The 18,891-nt window shown below is 41.9% G+C and overlaps 1 protein-coding gene across 9 annotated transcripts in view; it reads left to right on the top strand.

Moving 5' to 3' along the window:
• Positions 1 to 1,351: 1,351 nt before the first annotated feature.
• Positions 1,352 to 18,891, top strand: part of LINGO2 (leucine rich repeat and Ig domain containing 2) — a 2,118,418-nt gene continuing 2,100,878 nt past the window's right edge. For 4 of the 9 annotated variants that reach the window (XM_068234694.1, XM_068234712.1, XM_068234677.1 and 1 more), the window contains exon 1: positions 1,354 to 2,189. The gene's annotated coding sequence lies outside the window, so the exon portion shown is untranslated. Of the gene's footprint in view, positions 2,194 to 2,353; positions 2,384 to 18,891 lie in introns of those variants that run through there. The other 5 variants (XR_011020638.1, XR_011020641.1, XM_068234689.1 and 2 more) reach the window with 3 other exon arrangements.

Here is an 18,891-nt window from a genome sequence, read left to right as displayed (position 1 = left end):
GTCTGAAGTCTATCAGAGGTGGTGCAGGATGGATATCCATCCTGCGCTGCCCAGGGGAAGGAGGGGAGGGAGGGAAAGGGAGCGAGGCCTGAAATTGCTGCGGAGGGGGGCTTTGAGGAGCACCCCCCCGCTACCCACATAGTGCCGGCGGCGATCAGACCCCCCCAGCAGGACATCCCCGTAGTGGGGAAAAAAGGGGGAAGTCTGGTCGCCCTGGCTGCCTGCTTATCTGTGCTGTGGGCTGGAGAGCCCACACTGCACAGATCAGCGCAAAATCCCCTGGTCCTTAAGTCGTTAATAGTGGTGGATTGTAGGCAGAGTTTGGTCAAGGTTAGGGGCTGTTAAGGTTAAGCATGGAGGGGGGTGTCTTATAATAACCAGCACCAGATGTCAAACGCCCTAGGTATGCCACTGAGTAAACCACAGCTGTAAAAACAAGATGATTTGATACTCACCCGCAACTTCCTCCTGCAGTCCGGGTCTACTGCGCATGTGCGGGAGGTCAACGCATGTGCAGAAGACACAGACTGGACCCGACTGAGCCTATTACCGGGGCTGATTATGGTGGAACGGCAGACCTCAAGAGGACAGCGTGGGACTCAGATGGGTTTATGCTGCAGGAGGAAGCTGTGGATGCGTATCAAATCTTCTTGTTTTACAGCTCTGGTACACTTGAATTGTACTGGTGTTGGAGTAACAGGACCAGTAACGAAGGAACGGAGGCCACAAGGAATGGAGGACCAGGAGCTGAATAATGGCAGGTGGCCTCAAGGTACAGCTATATGCACAGCTGCAGAAGGAGAAGAGGAACGCATCTATTAACAGGACTGGAGTGAGGGGGAGAGGAACGCAGAGGCGGGATCAGTTAAGAGCTTCCCTGCACACTCTGCTCAACATTTTACCATGTACAGTATTTTGAATATAAAATGCAACCCACTCACCCCCCCCCCCCCCCCCTTGTATTTTGAAAAATTCAGCGTGCCTACTGTGTAACTGTGCTGAATTGATCCCTTTGACTAGCACATCTACACGTTATCCAGACTAGTCCAGTTAACCAACCAGATGCCAAATGTAACTGTGCAATATAAAAAATTACATATAAATTATATCCCAAGCAATGCATATAGCACCAATTTCACTGCATGCAGCTGGCATGGCTTTATGCCCATTAACATTGTGATTACTTTCATTTTTTGAGCGCAGCCCTGTTTTTTGGAACCTTGATAAAAGTTAACTTTCATTCTATAGCTCTATTTACTTTGCGATGTTGTGCTTGAAGCTGAACCAGCTCATGCTGCAATATAGGTCAGGTGACGGGGGTGTGGCGTCACTCAGTGCAGGCTTCCCTGGGAAGGGCAGGCTGCAGCTTGCACGTTACCTCCAATTCTGCGCTCTGCCTGAGCTGAATGTAACTCTGTGAAGCCTCTATTTATCCAGACTTCAGCACCTAGCTGCTGGAGAGCTCCCCGTGAGATAAAATGAGGCTGAAGGCTGGAGACGGCAGATCACAGTGTGGACGGATTAGCAGAGTGATGCCAGACATACACTTTTAAGTGGGGGGAAAAGCAGAGAAGAAAAAAGCATTGGATATACAGCAGCTTTGGATAACATTATACCGGATTTCGTCTTCTTTCTGCATTAAAGTGTGATTTGATCCTCCTTTATATTTTCCTGTTCGGGAACACACAAGCGGATCTTTGCCTGCTGGGCACCCTTATATTGTGCAGTTGTAGTACTCTTGTTAAAGTTTGCTGATCGAGCCTATGGACTAAGGTGGAGCATGGTATATTAAGGTGAACGCTCTGTCCCAAGTTTGTTTCTCCATGTATTACTACTGGGCACAGGAGGTCCTTGCCTTGTGAAAAAAGAGGTGGGATTATTTAGGAAAAAATACAAGCCGTGGGATGTGATTGTGCTCGTGGCTCGTGGTACTGGTCAAATTTTACTGTCCCCCACCTATTAAAAGGAATTATTATGAAGTTCGCAGGGAACAAAAACGTGAACAGATTTCTTTCTGAATGAACAGATTACCTCTGGTATTACTTACTTTATTAGAAGGGTGCTTTTGGGAAACAGAATTGCTTATTTGAGGGGAAGAACAGTCCCTGCTTGTTGGATGTCAGACTCGAGACTTGCTGTATGCACTTAGCTTGTGATAAGCACATCAGGATAATTGACAGAGCTACAAGGTAGGTAGGTACCGATACCTCGCCTCTCTCATTTTTTATTGCATATTGCAAGCACGGACATAGGGAAACGAGGTTATACAGCAGAGCAGTGATACAAGACATTGAATCAGATCGCATTACTAAGGCTTGATCAATGGCTGGAAGAAAATGATGTAAAGGAAGAAGCTCAGGAGTCTGTCTGTGCCCTTCTGTTGGTAATTCATGCATGTGCTTTTTACTGAGGCTTGCTGCTGCAAAGATGCATATTGCTGAAAATGCATATTGGAGATGAATTAATGGAGGCGAGGGAGGTGTGTAACACAGAGCATCTTAAATGCAACCACTTGTTTATTATTGTAGAGAGGGCTCCGGTTACTTTGGATGTTAACAGCACCCTATAGGAAGCCCATCAGCCTACATTGGCATGCACACCCTACATAACGGTGCACTGTCACAGGTCTGCACGGCTTAGGCTGGAGGAAGATGAATGGATGTGAGATGTAATTGTGGAGACTTTGCTGAAAGGGTAGAAAGCAGGCAGAACGGAAGAGATGCTTTGTAGCCTTCCACTGCCTGCAAGTTGTTTGGAGGGAAATAAGTGTCCTTGTTTTGTATTTAATATACAGGCACAGCTCTCTGCTACAGCGTTCACTGTTCAGCACTGCCTATAGATCATGTGTCTTTATTATGGAGAGAAATGCAGGGCTGATTTGTGTGTTACATTTATAATATACTAAGGAGCACCATTATGTAGCAATATGCAAGCAAAACATGTTATTTGTTCCAGTCTTTTCAGTAGATCTAAGGCATGTACACCTCCTCTGGTACTTGGGCAGCTCTGCTGACTTGCTCAGACTGTCTACTCTTCTCCCAGTGGACAGTCTATTGGCAGAGACCATAGTTAGAGAAAAAAATTGTGTTATAAAATCCATCCTTTAGATATATTAAAACCATTCATCACTTGTAACTCATTTCAAGAGGTGTCCTTCTTGGTGTACACAGTCTGCAGTAATACTGTCCTGATAGAAGTATTTGTAACCCATTTTGCTATATTAATGTAACTTGTTTTTAATTTGTAGCTTGCTCATGTTAACCAGTTCATCAGCACACACTTTAATCTACAATGCTAATTATTTAATACTAAATTCAGTCCCATTGATGAATTAAATTGATGCTGTTTTGAAAGTATAAAGAATAAATAAGTTAATGTGCTCTTGCCTAGCAATGTACCTCTGCCTGATTGCCCACATTGGGCATTGCACAGCTTAGTATACATTTTTAATTAATAGTCATAGATATTATGTCACTTTTATGGAATGTATTACCATCTGGCTTAAGCACAGTTAATTGTTTAAATGTATGTGGTGAAAAATATTAATGTACATCTGCTGTGTTGCTTTGGTAATGGAAGATGGATTCAGTGTTTGCAAGGGGAATACAAGATGAAATGTACTCTGTGCAGGTGCTTTGCTTTACATCTTCAGAGCCATTTAGCCCCATACTTGCAAAGGTTGGGAGGGATCACTGCACTGCTCCTCACAGTTTGCAATCAAAGGGCCATCAGCCCATCCAGCAGTCACATCTTAGTTGGACCTATGTCAGTTACTTTAATATATATATATATATATATATATATATATATATATATATATATATATATATATATATATATATATATATATATATATATATAGTGATGTAGTGATGTGTCCTACAACTTATGTACTCGCCTATATCTATATTTGTGCAACTTATCAACATTAAAAAACTGCCATTAATATCGAAAACTTCATTACATGCACTTTAGCAAACACTAACATTTCTGGCTCAATTGGTATTAATACCGTGTGTCTAATTAAGAGATATCAAATACATTGCATTAATATTTCTTTATTAGACTTGCTATCCAATTTATCATCAGAGAAAAAGAAACTGAACCATTATTGCACTCTGTTCATTTATTAATAAGATAGTAAAAGCTTTTATGATGAATAGATGAATATAAAGATGCTATTTTTCCAGAATCATTCAAAGACTTCAGAAGATTCACAGTATAATAAACAGCATGTAACTGTGCATAGCTAATAACTGACTTATGATGCAATTTAGCTGTCTTTTTATTGCTTTGTATAAACTATGGATTGTTAGGAGTACTGTTTGACTTAGTATATGAGAGAGTATAGCTTTTAGGTGGTAGGTATTATGCTTGTTGGACTAAAAATGATGATGTTTCTCCAATAGCTGATGATGGAAAATATTCAAAGGCACAACTTGAATATCAGATTGTGAATAGTTAATTTATTATTCATATTTTGCTGGAGGTTCTCTATTTCCATATCCTCTTGTTCAGCATCTGGAGAGTCTCTGGGGAAGACGAGGAACATTTCTGTAGCTTTGTTTCAGCTTTGAAGAAGCTGCTGTTCCAACTTCTACCAGCTGGGGGAGAGTGTGAAAAAGTTTTGAATGAGCATAAAACAAAAACATGCGGATAAAGGGATGCTGTGATGGGAGTATTCCCAAATGTTTGGTGTATTAGTTTTGTGAGCAGCAATAGTAATCATAATCACATTATAATAAATGCAGGGCAAAACAACTTCAGTGTCTGCTTAATGCAAATCTGATTTAATACATGACTTGTCATTGTTTTTATACTTCTATAGATACTGTAGACTGTAACTGGAATGGAAATCTGAATTCTGAAATGTTTAGACTTGCTGCTGATAAGATAGCAGAGGGTGGTATATCATTACATGTAATTAGAAACATTAGAAATGCTAAGAACACATGTCTGTATGGAAACATAAATAGCTTACAGGTATATGAGCACTACAAAACAGCCATTACATTAATTAGGTAAGGTTATTGTATTCTACTATTTATTGGTTTTAATTTGGATTGTAGTGATGATTCATGTGTCAGCAATAACAGCTGCTGCAGCACACTAGTGTATGAAGCTGGATTCTTTTTAGCCATAGGGCAAGAAACTTGTTCTCACAAACGTTCATTGTGAACAGCTTTTTTAGTACATTTTGAATATTTTTTTGTGGTTTCATCTTTTGTATTGCTTTCATTTGTTAATAAATTGAATGCACCTTCTTTACTGTACATAGTATGTCCATTAGACATTGATATAGAAATGGATGACATTTTAAATACTTTGCAAATGGATAAAATTCACACAGAATCTGATTATTATTATCATTTTTGCATGCAAGGATTTTATATTTTAGCAAATATTTTCATTGCTAAACACAAGCAGCATACATAATACCAGTTAGGACAGCTGCTACAGAATTGCTTGATATCTTTCTATATCATACTATGGGCCTGATGCAATTTTCATACTCGCCAGCGCTAAACGCCGGTGAGTCCAATAATCAGGCGACAATAACGTTGCCTGATCCAATTGCATTAAGCCCTAGGCAGGGTGTTAAAAAAACTCCCCCTCCCCCCCAAAATACTTGTTTGGGCAATATTATCACCCAGCAAGTTCCTCACATCCTGTCCTATTACACTTTGCATGCCTCTGGGAATCGATGATTCCCAGCAGACATGAGCATTAGCTTAGACCTGCAAAAAGCAAGACTAAACATGTTAACGCACAACATCTCTGCTGCATCTGGGAGTCTCCTTTAGTAAGGAGACCCCCTGAGCTCCCCGCTGGGCTGCTGCTCATCTCTGAAGCCCTCCACATAGCTGCGCAGATACCCTGAAGCAATTTACCTCCCGCCGCTGAACACCTGCCACCTCTCGCTGCAAGTCCTATTGTGTAATTGAAGTGTATGAGCCACTGTAATTACTCTCTCTCTATAGCAGAGCCCTGGCAAAGCATCTTTGAATCTTCCACCGGGGCTCCCCACTGGTCCACTGTCTGGACCAATGAAAATGGCTCACACATTGGATCAATGAGGAGCCTCGGCAGCAGATTCAAAAGTGCTTTGCCGGGGCTCTGCTATAGAGAGTGAGTAATTACAGTGACACTGTAATTACACAATGGGACTTGAGGTGAGAGGCAGTGGGCGTTCAGCGGCAGAAGGTAAATTGCTTCAGGGTACCTGCACAGCCAAGGGGGGGGGGGGCTTCAGAGTGGCGCCCTGCGGGGAGCTCTTTTTAAAGAGTCAATCTTACTTAACATTGGTTCCAGTTGACTTGGGACATGTCCCAGAATTATGGACTCTCACCTCAGGGACAAGTATGTCCTAGCCAATGTCCCAGATGGGCCTCCGAATGTCCAGTGTGAGTCATCAAATGTCTCAGGTGGGCTTCTGAATGTTCCTGCTACTGTGACCGCACAATTGGCTCCCATGCTTCATGGCTGCCTTGTGAAAACATTGGCCAGCCCACAGATCAGAGCCGTAGCTTGGAGGGGGGCAAAGAGCCACTTTATTGTGTCCCCCATGTAGTTTCAAGGCAGCATACTTAAATGCATGTGAAGAGATTCTGTTTAATTATATTTTGGTGGCAGTGGCGGCTCCAGGAATTTTATTTTTAGGGGGTACTATGCAGGTGCTGGACCAATTTCCGGGGTAGCTGACGACCTGCATCAAAAAATGGGTGTGACTACAACCTGTGGCGCGCAAAGCGCGCTGCGGCGAAAAAATGGGCTTGGTCATGACCGGATGAGGGCAGGGCTAACTGTAATTTAAAGTGAACCCAGGGTGAGAGTGATATTGAGGCTGCCATATTTATTTCCTTTTAAACAATTCTAGTTGCCTGGCAGCCCTGCTGATCTATTTGGCTGCAGTGATGAACTGAATTACACCAGAAACAAGCATGCAGCTAATCTTGTCAGTTCTGACAATATTGTCAGAAACCCCTGACCTGCTGCATGCTTGTTCAGGGTCTATGGTTAAAAGAATTAGAGGCAGAGGACCAACACGGCAGCCAGGCAGCTGGCATTGCTTAAAAGGTTATAAATATGGCAGCCTCAATAGTATTCTCACCTTGGGTTCCCTTTAAAAGTGCAACGCAAAGACAGAGGGCCCAAGTTCTGGTGACCCTTTCCCCAGAAAATTCACATAATTGTACAGGTTTTCTCAAGAAAATACACGTAATGTGAGCAGATTTGAACAAAAAACATGTTCAATACCCCAATATGCACAATCGTTATCAGATATGACCCCAATATGCACAATCGTTATCAGATATGACCCCAATATGCACAATCGTTATCAGATATGACCCCAATATGCACAATCGTTATCAGATATGACCCCAATATGCACAATCTTTATCAGATATGACCCCAATATGCACAATCGTTATCAGATATGACCGCAATATGCACAACCGTTATCAGATATGACCGTAATATGCACAATCGTTATCAGATATGACCCCAATATGCACAATCGTTATCAAATATGACCCCAATATGCACAATCGTTATTAGACCACAATATGCACAATCCTCAGCAGATCTGACCCCAATATGTACAATCCTCAGCAGATCTGACCACAATATGCACAATGCTCAGCAGATCTGACCCCAATATGCACAATCCTCAGCAGATCTGACCCCAATATGCACAATGCTCAGCAGATCTGACCCCAATATGCACAATGCTCAGCAGTTCTGACCACAATCAGCAGCACCACCTGAAAAAGAAAATAAAAACCCATTTACTCAGTCAGAAGACCTCCTGTCCCGACCTCCTCCTGTCCCGACCTCCTTGTGGCGCGCAGCTCCCACGATCCACTTCCTTCACGTGACTTCCTGCCTGCAGCCTGCATTACCCGGCGAGCAGGGCTACAGGAAAATGGCCACCCGAAGCCCTGCACTGCAGACTCCAAGTCTGCAGAGCAGGGCTTCGGTCGGCCATCTTACCGTACCCCTGCTCTGATGCTTCGGGCTGCCGCTGTGAACTGACTCGGCGTCTCTTAGATGCCTGAAGTCAGTTCACGCCAGGGGGTGCTTTGGGGGTGCTTGGACAAATTTAGGGGGTGCTTGAGCACCCCCAAGCACCCCCCTGGCGCCGCCACTGTTTGGTGGATTGGGGGGAGGGGTTACAATGCTTACAGTAAACCTGTAAGTAGAAATAAGATAAAAGTTACTTACCGCAATAGAGAGAAACTCCTGGTTAATCCAGTGGATTCCAGAGTCATCATTGAGCCCACTGTTCCTGTGCAAGGGCCCTCTAAACATATCCAAGCAGTGTTTACAGATTTGTTCTTGTGACTGCACTCCTGTCCATGTACAAGCACAGATTTACTATATATGAGTAAGTACAGTCTGCACCTATGCAGTAGCATGAAACCGCTCGTGCATGAGCAGCTTTGTGGTACTGTGGAGGTGCGGACCATAATTGTGCATGCAGATAATGTCTCATGAAATTATTTATGAATGTTTTCTTTATTGTGTCATGAGTTTATTAGGATGGCTCTAATTCTGCTTGGTAAAAAGGATATCTATCAACAGCAGATCTGTCTCCCTGCTCTCTATATATTTTTAAAGTGTTGGTATGTAATATAATACCTAGTGCCCGCCTCCTGAATTTAGGCCCACCCACTTTCTCTATCCTCTTGCCTTCAGAAATTTGTGATCCCCATAACGGGCAAACTTTGTGGGCTCCTCTCACTTCCCTCCGACCTCCCCCTCTCCCCAAAAAAAAGCAGTGTCTCCCCCTAAAAGAAACATGGACCCTTATTCCACAAGTTTTCTTCCAGGTGGTATTTTTACACCTTATCAATTATATGCCTTTTAAGCAACCAGCAAGCAATAAACTACACATAACCATTTTGACAGTACTCTTTCACCTACAGAAAATGAAACACTGGGCCATATGCATTTAACTTTTTCTCCAACGTTTTCTCTTAGGTGATGGATGTTTTAAACTTGTCAATACAGTGGGCCTGATTCACAAAGCGGTGCAAACTTTTTCGCGGATTTTTGCGCGCGCAAAGTGCCGCGATTCGCGCGATCGCGGACTTTTGCGCGCGCAATTTGCCGCAAATTGCGCGCGCAAAAGTCCGTGATCGCGCGAATTGCGGCACTTTGCGCGCGCAAAAGTCCGTGAAAAAGTTTGCACCGCTTTGTGAATCAGGCCCAATGTCTTTTAAGCCACCAGAAATTAATAAGATACTCAAAATAAATTTGATAGTACTTTTTCACTTACTTTTTGTTACTTTTTCAGTGGTGCTAGAAAGTTTTTTTTAAATAGAAGATGAAAAATTATCTCCTAGGAGAAATAAAAAAGAAAAAGTGAATTGCATATGGCCCACAGTGGCTTGCAAAAGTATTCGGCCCCCTTTAAGTTTTCCACATTTTGTCACATTACTGCCACAAACATGAATCAATTTTATTGGAATTCCACATTAAGGCCTCTTGCACACTGCAAGCGATTCCGATTCAGATTCCGCTTTTTAATCAGTTTTTACATCCGATTCAGATTCTGATTTGCAGTTTGCTCCCTGCACACTGCAAATCGGAATCTGAATCGGATGTAAAAACCGATTAAGGCCTCTTGCACACTGCATGCATTTCAGATTCCGATTCCGCTTTTTAATCTGTTTTTACATCCGATTCCGATTCAGATTTTTAATCTTAACTGCATGCTGCGTTTTTTGATCCGTTTTTCTGTTGAATGTATTCAAGGAAAATCGGAAACGGAATCGGAATCGGAAACGGAATCGGAATCGGAAAACGGATTTGCAGTGTGCAGGGAGCCTTAAAAGCGGAATCTGAATCAGAATCGCGTGCAGTGTGCAAGAGGCCTAAAGACCAATTCAAAGTGGTGTACACGTGAGAAGTGGAACGAAAATCATACATGATTCCAAACATTTTTTACAAATAAATAACTGCAAAGTGGGTGTGCGCAATTATTCAGCCCCCTGAGTAAATACTTTGTAGAATCACCTTTTGCTGCAATTACAGCTGCCAGTCCTTTAGGGTATGTCTCTACCAGCTTTGCACATCTAGAGACTAAAATCCTTGCCCATTCTTCTTTGCAAACAGCTCCAGCTCAGTCAGATTAGATGGACAGTGTTTGTGAACAGCAATTTTCAGATCTTGCCACAGATTCTCAATTGGATTTAGATCTGGACTTTGGCTGGGCCATTCTAACACTTGGATATGTTTTGTTTTAAACCATTCCATTGTTGCCCTGGCTTTATGTTTAGGGTCGTTGTCCTGCTGGAAGGTGAACCTCCACCCCAGTCTCAAGTCTTTTGCAGGCTCCAAGAGGTTTTCTTCCAAGATTGCCCTGTATTTGGCTCCGTCCAACTCCCCATCAACTCTGACCAGCTTCTTTGTCCCTTCTGAAGAGAAGCACCCCCAGAGTGTGGATGGTGTGTTCAGAGTGATGTGCAGTGTTAGTTTTCCGCCACACAATTTTGGCCAAAACGTTCCATTTTGGTCTCATCTGACCAGAGCGCCTTCTTCCACATGTTTGCTGTGTCCCCTACATGGCTTGTGGCAAACTGCAAATGGGACTTCTTATGCTTTTCTGTTAACAATGGCTTTCTTCTTGCCACTCTTCCATAAAGGCCAACTTTGTGCAGTGCACGACTAATAGTTGTCCTATGTACAGATTCCCCCACCTGATCTGTAGATCTCTGCAGCTCGTCCAGAGTCACCAGGGGCCTCTTGATTGCATTTCTGATGAGCGCTCTCCTTGTTCGGCCTGTGAGTTTAGGTGGACGGCCTTGTCTTGGTAGGTGTACAGTTGTGCCATACTCCTTCCATTTCTGAATGATCACTTGAAAAGTGCTCCGTGGGATGTTCAAGGCTTTGGAAATCTTTTTCTAGTCTAAGCCTGCTTTACATTTCTCAATAACTTTATCCCTGACCTGTCTTGTGTGTTCTTTGGACTTCACTGTGTTGTTGCTCCCAATATTCTCTTAGACAACCTCTGAGGTCGTCACAGAGCAGCTGTATTTGTACTGACATTAAATTACACACAGGTGCACTCTATTTAGTCATTAGCACTCATCAGGCAATGTCTATGGGCAACTGACTGCACTCAGACCAAAGGGGGCTGAATAATTACGCACACCCCACTTTGTGGTTATTTATTTGTAAAAAATGTTTGGAATCATGTATGATTTTCATTCCACTTCTCACATGTACACCAATTTGTATTGGTCTTTCACGTGGAATTCCAATAAAATGGATTCATGTTTGTGGCAGTAATGTGACAAAATGTGGAAAACTTCAAGGGGGCCGAATACTTTTGCAAGCCACTGTACATCTTCAACTTCTTTTTAAAATAACTTTTCAGCACTCTGCAATTGAAAAAAACTACCAAAAAGTAGCTGAAAAAGTACTGCCAAACTTATTTGGAATATTCTCTCGCTTGTTGGTCTTTCAACTACTTTAAGACCACTCCACGCCCATGGGCGTGGCCGCAGCGGCAGCCCCAGGACCGCCTAGAGCCAATTGGCGTCAAGTCCTGGGGCTGCACTTTGCAGGGGATCGCGCGCAGGATGCGCACGCATCTCCTGCTCGGGGGCGGAGTTCCGCCCCCTCTTCAGTCTCCGAGCGGCAATCACCGCTCAGAAGACTGTTAGACGGCATAAGCGCCGTCTATTTACATGTACAGCGCTGCGATAGGCAGCAGCGCTGTACTGGGGACAGGCCTCCATAGGCTGGACAGTGATTGGCTGTCATAGGATGAAGCCTATGACAGCTGATCACCCAGATTGGCTGGCAGTGGGAGGGAGGGAGGGAGCAGGGGAGCAAATATAAAAAAGTGCAATTTTTATAAAAAAACAAAAAAGGAAATAAATATCTAAATAAAAACATATATGCTGTGTTGTGCGGTCCTGCAGCTTGGCCTTAAAGCTGCAGTGGCCAATTAAGGAAAAAACAGGCTGATCTTTAAGGGGAGGTTTAGCACTGCGGTCCTCAAGTGGTTAAAATGCATTTTATTGACATGTTGTGAAATGTCACCTAGGAGAAAACTCAGGAGGAAAAGTTAATTGCACATATGCCTATTTCCTAGGAGATAATTTTCATCTTCTCTTTAAAGAGGAGCTGTTAGGTATAAGGTCTCAGAGAAAATAAACACATATAGCAGTAGCTAAAGATTGGCTGTACTTACATTACATATGCATTTCACTGTCCACGTTTGGATTTCACAGAATTTGTATATAGTATATGCAGAGATAGATGCTCCTGACAGCTCATGGCAGGCTCCATGTTTTTCTGTCAAATGTGTCGTCATGTCCTGCCTGCTTCCTGATCACAGATAAGCTCCTACTTGAACAACACAGTGTGCAGTGAATATTAATGAGCCATGTTGCTAGGAACAATAGCTGACTCCTGCAGAGTACTCTGCCCCGAGATTTATCAGTGCTACACGCTGGACTGATTACAAGCTTCTGTAACGTCTCATTAGCAGCCGAGGGGAGGGCCCCAGAATGCTTTGCAGTTTAGTATGCGGCTTGCGTCTTTATGGGTCTATAACAGACTTGCTGATAAGCACACATCAAAGGTAACTGAGATTTTTATCTTCACTAATGGCTTTTGAGCTTCCTTCTAAACTGTTTAACACAGGAGAATAGAGGTTTAAATTAGCTTCTGCAGCCTGACAGTTACTCTTTAAAATACCTTTTTAGCATTTTACAATTGATAAAGTATCCGTAAGATGGGGAAAAAGTACAATCAAAGTTATTTTGAGTATTTTCTTGCTTGCTGGTGGTTTAAAGGACCTTTTATGACAAGGTGTAAAAATACTGCCTGGAAGAAAACTCAGGAAAAGTGAATTGTGTATGGGCCTGGGAAGAGAGGAGAAGAGGAGGGAAGGAGAAAGTAAAGAGGAGACACAGCAAGATAAGGGAGGAATGGAGAGTGACAGGGGAAAGAAGACAACATTTTAGCCTTGCAGCAATAGGGTCCTTTGTTCCAATGTTGACCAAAATACAATGGGGATGCTGGGGGTATATGGCAATGATGGAGACACTGGGAAGATGGGAAGGGGGTTAGGGCTTGATTTTCTAGGGACTCTGGGGAGAGAAACTGTATGCAGGATACTGAGAAGACATGGCAATGCTAGGGTAACACACTGGATATGGCAATACTGAGGATTCTGAAATAATTGGAGGATTGCACCACAGATTATAAGCAAATATTATTGATAGGGGTTGGGGAGAATTTGTAGCTACAGATCTTTAAATCAGGAGTCCTTGAGTTGGTCATTGGGTGACTGGTGTTCAAATTCAGAAAAGGGGATGGAGCCACAGCCAATCAGATTGGTTTCATTTCAATGCAAAGTATTTATGCCAAAGACCACAATGCTTTCAAACTAGGTCATTGAGTAATTGTGTGTTAGGGTTAGAAAAAGTGGGCGGCACCAACACCAGCCAAATACATATATATATATATACAGGATCTTCTCAAAAAATTAGCATATTGTGATAAAGTTCATTAATTTCTGTAATGTACTGATAAACATTAGACTTTCATATATTTTAGATTCAAATACACACAACTGAAGTAGTTCAAGCCTTTTATTATTTTAATATTGATGATTTTGGCATACAGCTCATGAAAACTCAAATTTCCTATCTCAAAAAATTAGCATATTTCATCCGACCAATAAAAGAAAAGTGTTTTAAAAACAAAAAAAGTCAACCTTCAAATAATTATGTTCAGTTATGCACTCAATACTTGGTCGGGAATCCTTTTGCAGAAATGACTGCTTCAATGCGGCATGGCATGGAGGCAATCAGCCGGTGGCACTGCTCAGGTGTTATGGAGGCCCAGGATGCTTCGATAGCGGCCTTAAGCTCATTCAGAGTGTTGGGTCTTGCGTCTCTCAACTTTCTCTTCACAATATCCCACAGATTCTCTATGGGGTTCAGGTCAGGAGAGTTGGCAGGCCAATTGAGCATAGTAATACCATGGTCAGTAAACCATTTACCAGTGGTTTTGGCACTGTGAGCAGGTGCCAGGTCGTGCTGAAAAATGAAATCTTCATCTCCATAAAGCTTTTCAGCAGATGGAAGCATGAACCCACTTTTGAACCAGAAACAGCGGCAGAAGCGCCTGACCTGGGCTACAGAGAAGCAGCACTGGACTGTTGCTCAGTGGTCCAAAGTACTTTTTCCAGATGAAAGCAACGTTTACATGTCATTTGGAAATCAAGGTGCCAGAGTCAGGAGGAAGACTGGGGAGAGGGAAATGCCAAAATGCCTGAAGTCCAGTGTCAAGTACCCACAGTCAGTGATGGTCTGGGGTGCCATGTCAGCTGCTGGTGTTGGTCCACTGTGTTTTATCAAGGGCAGGGTCAATGCAGCTAGCTATCAGGAGATTTTGGAGCACTTCATGCTTCCATCTGCTGAAAAGCTTTATGGAGATTAAGATTTCATTTTTCAGCACGACCTGGCACCTGCTCACAGTGCCCAAACCACTGGTAAATGGTTTACTGACCATGGTATTACTATGCTCAATTGGCCTGCCAACTCTCCTGACCTGAACCAGATAGAGAATCTGTGGGATATTGTGAAGAGAAAGTTGAGAGACGCAAGACCCAACACTCTGGATGAGCTTAAGGCCGCTATCGAAGCATCCTGGGCCTCCATAACACCTGAGCAGTGCCACAGGCTGATTGCCTCCATGCCACGCCGCATTGAAGCAGTCATTTCTGCAAAAGGATTCCTGACCAAGTATTGAGTGCATAACTGAACATAATTATTTGAAGGTTGACTTTTTTTGTTTTTAAAACACTTTTCTTTTATTGGTCGGATGAAATATGCTAATTTTTTGAGATAGGAAATTTGAGTTTTCATGAGCTGTATGCCAAAATCATCAATATTAAAACAATAAAAGGCTTGAACTACTTCAGTTGTGTGTAATGAATCTAAAATATATGAAAGTCTAATGTTTATCAGTACATTACAGAAAATAATGAACTTTATCACAATATGCTAATTTTTTGAGAAGATCCTGTATATATATATGTGTGTATTTGTATATATATATATATATATATATATATATATATATATATATATATTTGAAATCGGCGCCAGTAGACCTGGGCGCAGGACACAGCGGTATATGGCCTATCCTGCTCCTGCACAAGTCCGGGCCGTATTAATTACTATTACCCCTCTCGGTCGCCATGGATAGTGGGGGAATGATATAATTCGGCTTCCAGCGATTGCTGGAGGCCGAATTATTGTGTTGTTTAACCTGCTAGGAGGGTTTTTTTTGCCCGATTTTTTTTTTGATCAGGTAGCTTGCCTAGCACTAGCTACATGATTGTCCCCTTTCTGCTCCATCCCTCCCACCCTTTCGATCACCGCCGGCGATCACGCCCATAAGGAAATATCGTTCTGAACAGGATTTCCTTTAGGGCTTCCCCATCACCATGGCGACGAACGGCATCACAGGGACTCCCGATCCACCCCAGAGCGCAGCATGGCGGTGATTGGACAGGCTGCCCACGGGGGGTGGCCCTCTTTCGCGTCGGGTAGCGGCGGATCGGCGGCGAGCAGCGATGATCAGGGCAAACATGCAGCTAGCAAAGTGCTAGCTGCGTATTTGAAAAAAAAATTGTCAAAATCGGTCCAGCGGGGCCTGAGCGGTGCCCTCTAGCATCTCTAGATGAGCACAGCTCGTCTAGAACCCTAGGGAGGTTAAGCAACCTTGGCTCCATCTTCTGACGGTGCCGACGTTACTCACTGAGCACCGCTCAGTTGTGATTTCCTTTATAGTCTATGGTGGTGCCGGCTGCGCCCAAATCTAGCAGCGCCGAAAAGCACTGCTCCGGTCTATATATGTGTATATATATTTGATGATAGTTGTCCTTTAAGTTTTACTAAATAGCAGTAGTTGGGTTTGATGTGGCACTTTGGCCAAATTCCTGAGAGAAAAAGAATGAGTGAAAGGAAGAGAGAGATACTTAAAATTGCTATATTCCGGATTGTCGTATAGTTTCTCATATAACTCCCCCTTAAGAAAAAAAATTCACACAGCCATACCCCACTGAATTGAAAGTGAAACTTGACAGGAAACCTCCAAACCCCAGAGGTTTACAATGTTTGGCACAACTGATAAGAGACTCTGGCAAGACACAGAAAGAAACACTGTGTGTGTGTGTTATTACATTATATATTTTTAAAGATATCAGTGTGTTCGCTATGTAGTTAACTACTTGTTATTCGTATTTGTGGATATAAGTGAGGGTTACCAACATACCTTTATGCTCAATTCACCTGTAAGTGATCATCTAGTTACCCCCTTAAAGGGGGCATCCAGATTCCACATTACAGCACCTTCCTGTGTATGCATGAGGTTACATACCCTTGTCTCTTGTTTATCACATGTGGTTATCATACCTTGACTTTATCATCAGAAAGGAGCTTAGTAAGGGAGTGAGATGTCTATCCTCTTTTGCACAGTATCTCCCAATGTCGAGATCCATGTGAGCTGGTGATATTATTTAGGTAGTGATCCATGGTTATTTCTTTTGAAAAAAATGTTAAATAACAAAACAGTGTGGCCATCTTGCAACCTTTTTATATGTTATTTGTCTTGCATGCTAGTATTCCACATGCATAATTTATACCCTGTGAGCATAGGGCACTGCCCCCTGAACAGCATCAGCCATCCATGAGCCAGTACACTGAGGGACCCTTATAAATAAATACTTCTAGCCACATATAAAGTCACTCCAGGGCTTGACTTAGAAGAATCACTGACTGCCATGAAGAGGTCATTAACTTATCTGTGGTATAACATCAAAAGACGAGAAGACACAACCTCCTGTGGGATAGTAATGAATTTATGCATGCATTGTTTTATTGATATTTGAGATAGCAAATATAGAATAGCCCCCGAAGAAGCGGACCTAAGCGCCATGATCTGTGCATCAGGCAGTTCAAGGCATGACTTATAAACACAGCTAAGGATGCACTTTATTATTTTTACTGCAGTGACTTTATGAGATGGTGACATGACACAAATTACTGCACTATGTACACTATATTTGCTTGGTACATGCTTTATGTGAATATTGTTGCTGTCACATTAAAAAACATTATGTTTCAATGAAACATAAAATAAATTTTAAAAAACTGTTGTAGCTTTGTATTAACAGTCACCTCTAAAAATCCCTTTACTATCCCCCAAGAGGTTGTTATATATTTTTCCATACATTTCAATGCTGTTTTGTTAAAATTATTGCGGGCAGTCATAACGTACATACATACATATGTCTGCGAATGTCAAAATTACTAATGGCACCAATGACACAAAAATGTATTCATTCAGAATAGTAAAAGAGGACACCATTCCATGTTTTACATTTTCTTTGTCTCTATATCAGTAAAATGCAAATAAGGTGGTAGGAGAATATGATTTATAATTCCACGAGATGACGATAGTTTTGAATAATAATTTCCTATTTAAAAGATTGATAGCTCATATATTATTCACTGCATCATTGGCAATGTACCCAGTGTTGTAAAGTGGCATTTTTAACTGGAACATTGTTCATAATCACAAAAAAACATAAAATAGTAATAACAACATTAAATATGATGAATGGTATGTCTCTAAAACCTTATTAATTTTCAGACTACGGTAATATAGTAGAATACAGCTATTTATGAGAATTGCATGAAATGGGTGATTAGATATAAATGCAGAGAAATGGTCACTGATATTATCCAGAATGGAGTTACTGCCATGTCCTTCACTTCTTTATTCTGACTGTGTAATAAAGTTAGGTTAGTTATTTACATTGCTTTTTTTTTTTCTTTATCATTCAAAATAACGGCTTGGTTTTTCTATTGTGTTAGAACTGTAGTTCGGAAACTTCCATCTCCTTATCCATATTTTTTTTATTCTTTTGTTACTGAAAGCTGAACTTTTGACTCCTATCCACACTGCTGCCTAATATTGCTTAACACATCTCTAAATATAATCATGGCAAAGCAGAACCTGCAAACACAATACTACATTGCTTTTGCTTTGGATGTTGATTCTTCCTAGCTAGGGTGAGAATGAGCCAACACATAGGTTAAATTAGCATTTTCGGTTCTCGGTTTGATTGGTGTGTGGAATGACCAAGGTGGTTTCTTATGGTGATCTCTCCTGTTCCTCACTGCAAGGAGGGAGGTGGCAACCTAAGGTGTTTTTTTTTTTTGTCCTTACAGAATGTGTGCCAATGAGGGTTTACTCATTGTCTTTGCAAAATGTGTTAACATCCATGGTTGCAATGGTGCCCATGGAATAAGATTGGACTAGTCATAGGTCATAGGTTTGGGGTTCTCCATCATATCTATGGATCTATGAATAAGTGGCACCAACTGTTTTATTTTTTAATACATTATTTGCATCTTACATAAATTAAGATACCTGCGCCTTTTATTTTTTAATACATTATTTGCATCTTGTGGCTGTATGTTATTTGTTCTGGAGACTTTTTTTTAATTTGTGCTTTGTGTAATTGTTTGCTATACCCTATTAGTTTCTGATATTCAGGTTGTTAAACTGATGATTGAATCAACATTTCTTTTTTATGTTTAATTGGTGAATGTAGTGACACAGGAAGATTTTAAAGATGTTACCAACCCCCTTTTGCTAACTTAATCCAATTAGATTTAGGCCCATCCAGATACACAATTTCTCCTTGGTGTTACAGCCATGAAGGGCCCTGGCATTCGATTAGGTGTAGGTCCTCTGGTGCAGTGGCAATACTTGGTAGGTTTATTCTCTACATTTTATTTCTTGGTGGTACAGCCCATGAAGGGTCTTGACCTTCTGAGTCCATTC

The sequence above is a fragment of the Hyperolius riggenbachi genome, chromosome 1 (assembly GCF_040937935.1).
Source record: "Hyperolius riggenbachi isolate aHypRig1 chromosome 1, aHypRig1.pri, whole genome shotgun sequence".
In the NCBI taxonomy this organism is placed as follows: Eukaryota; Metazoa; Chordata; class Amphibia; order Anura; family Hyperoliidae; genus Hyperolius; species Hyperolius riggenbachi.
The sequence above is the reverse complement of the archived record's forward strand: the minus strand, read 5'-3'. Positions and strand labels throughout refer to the sequence as shown.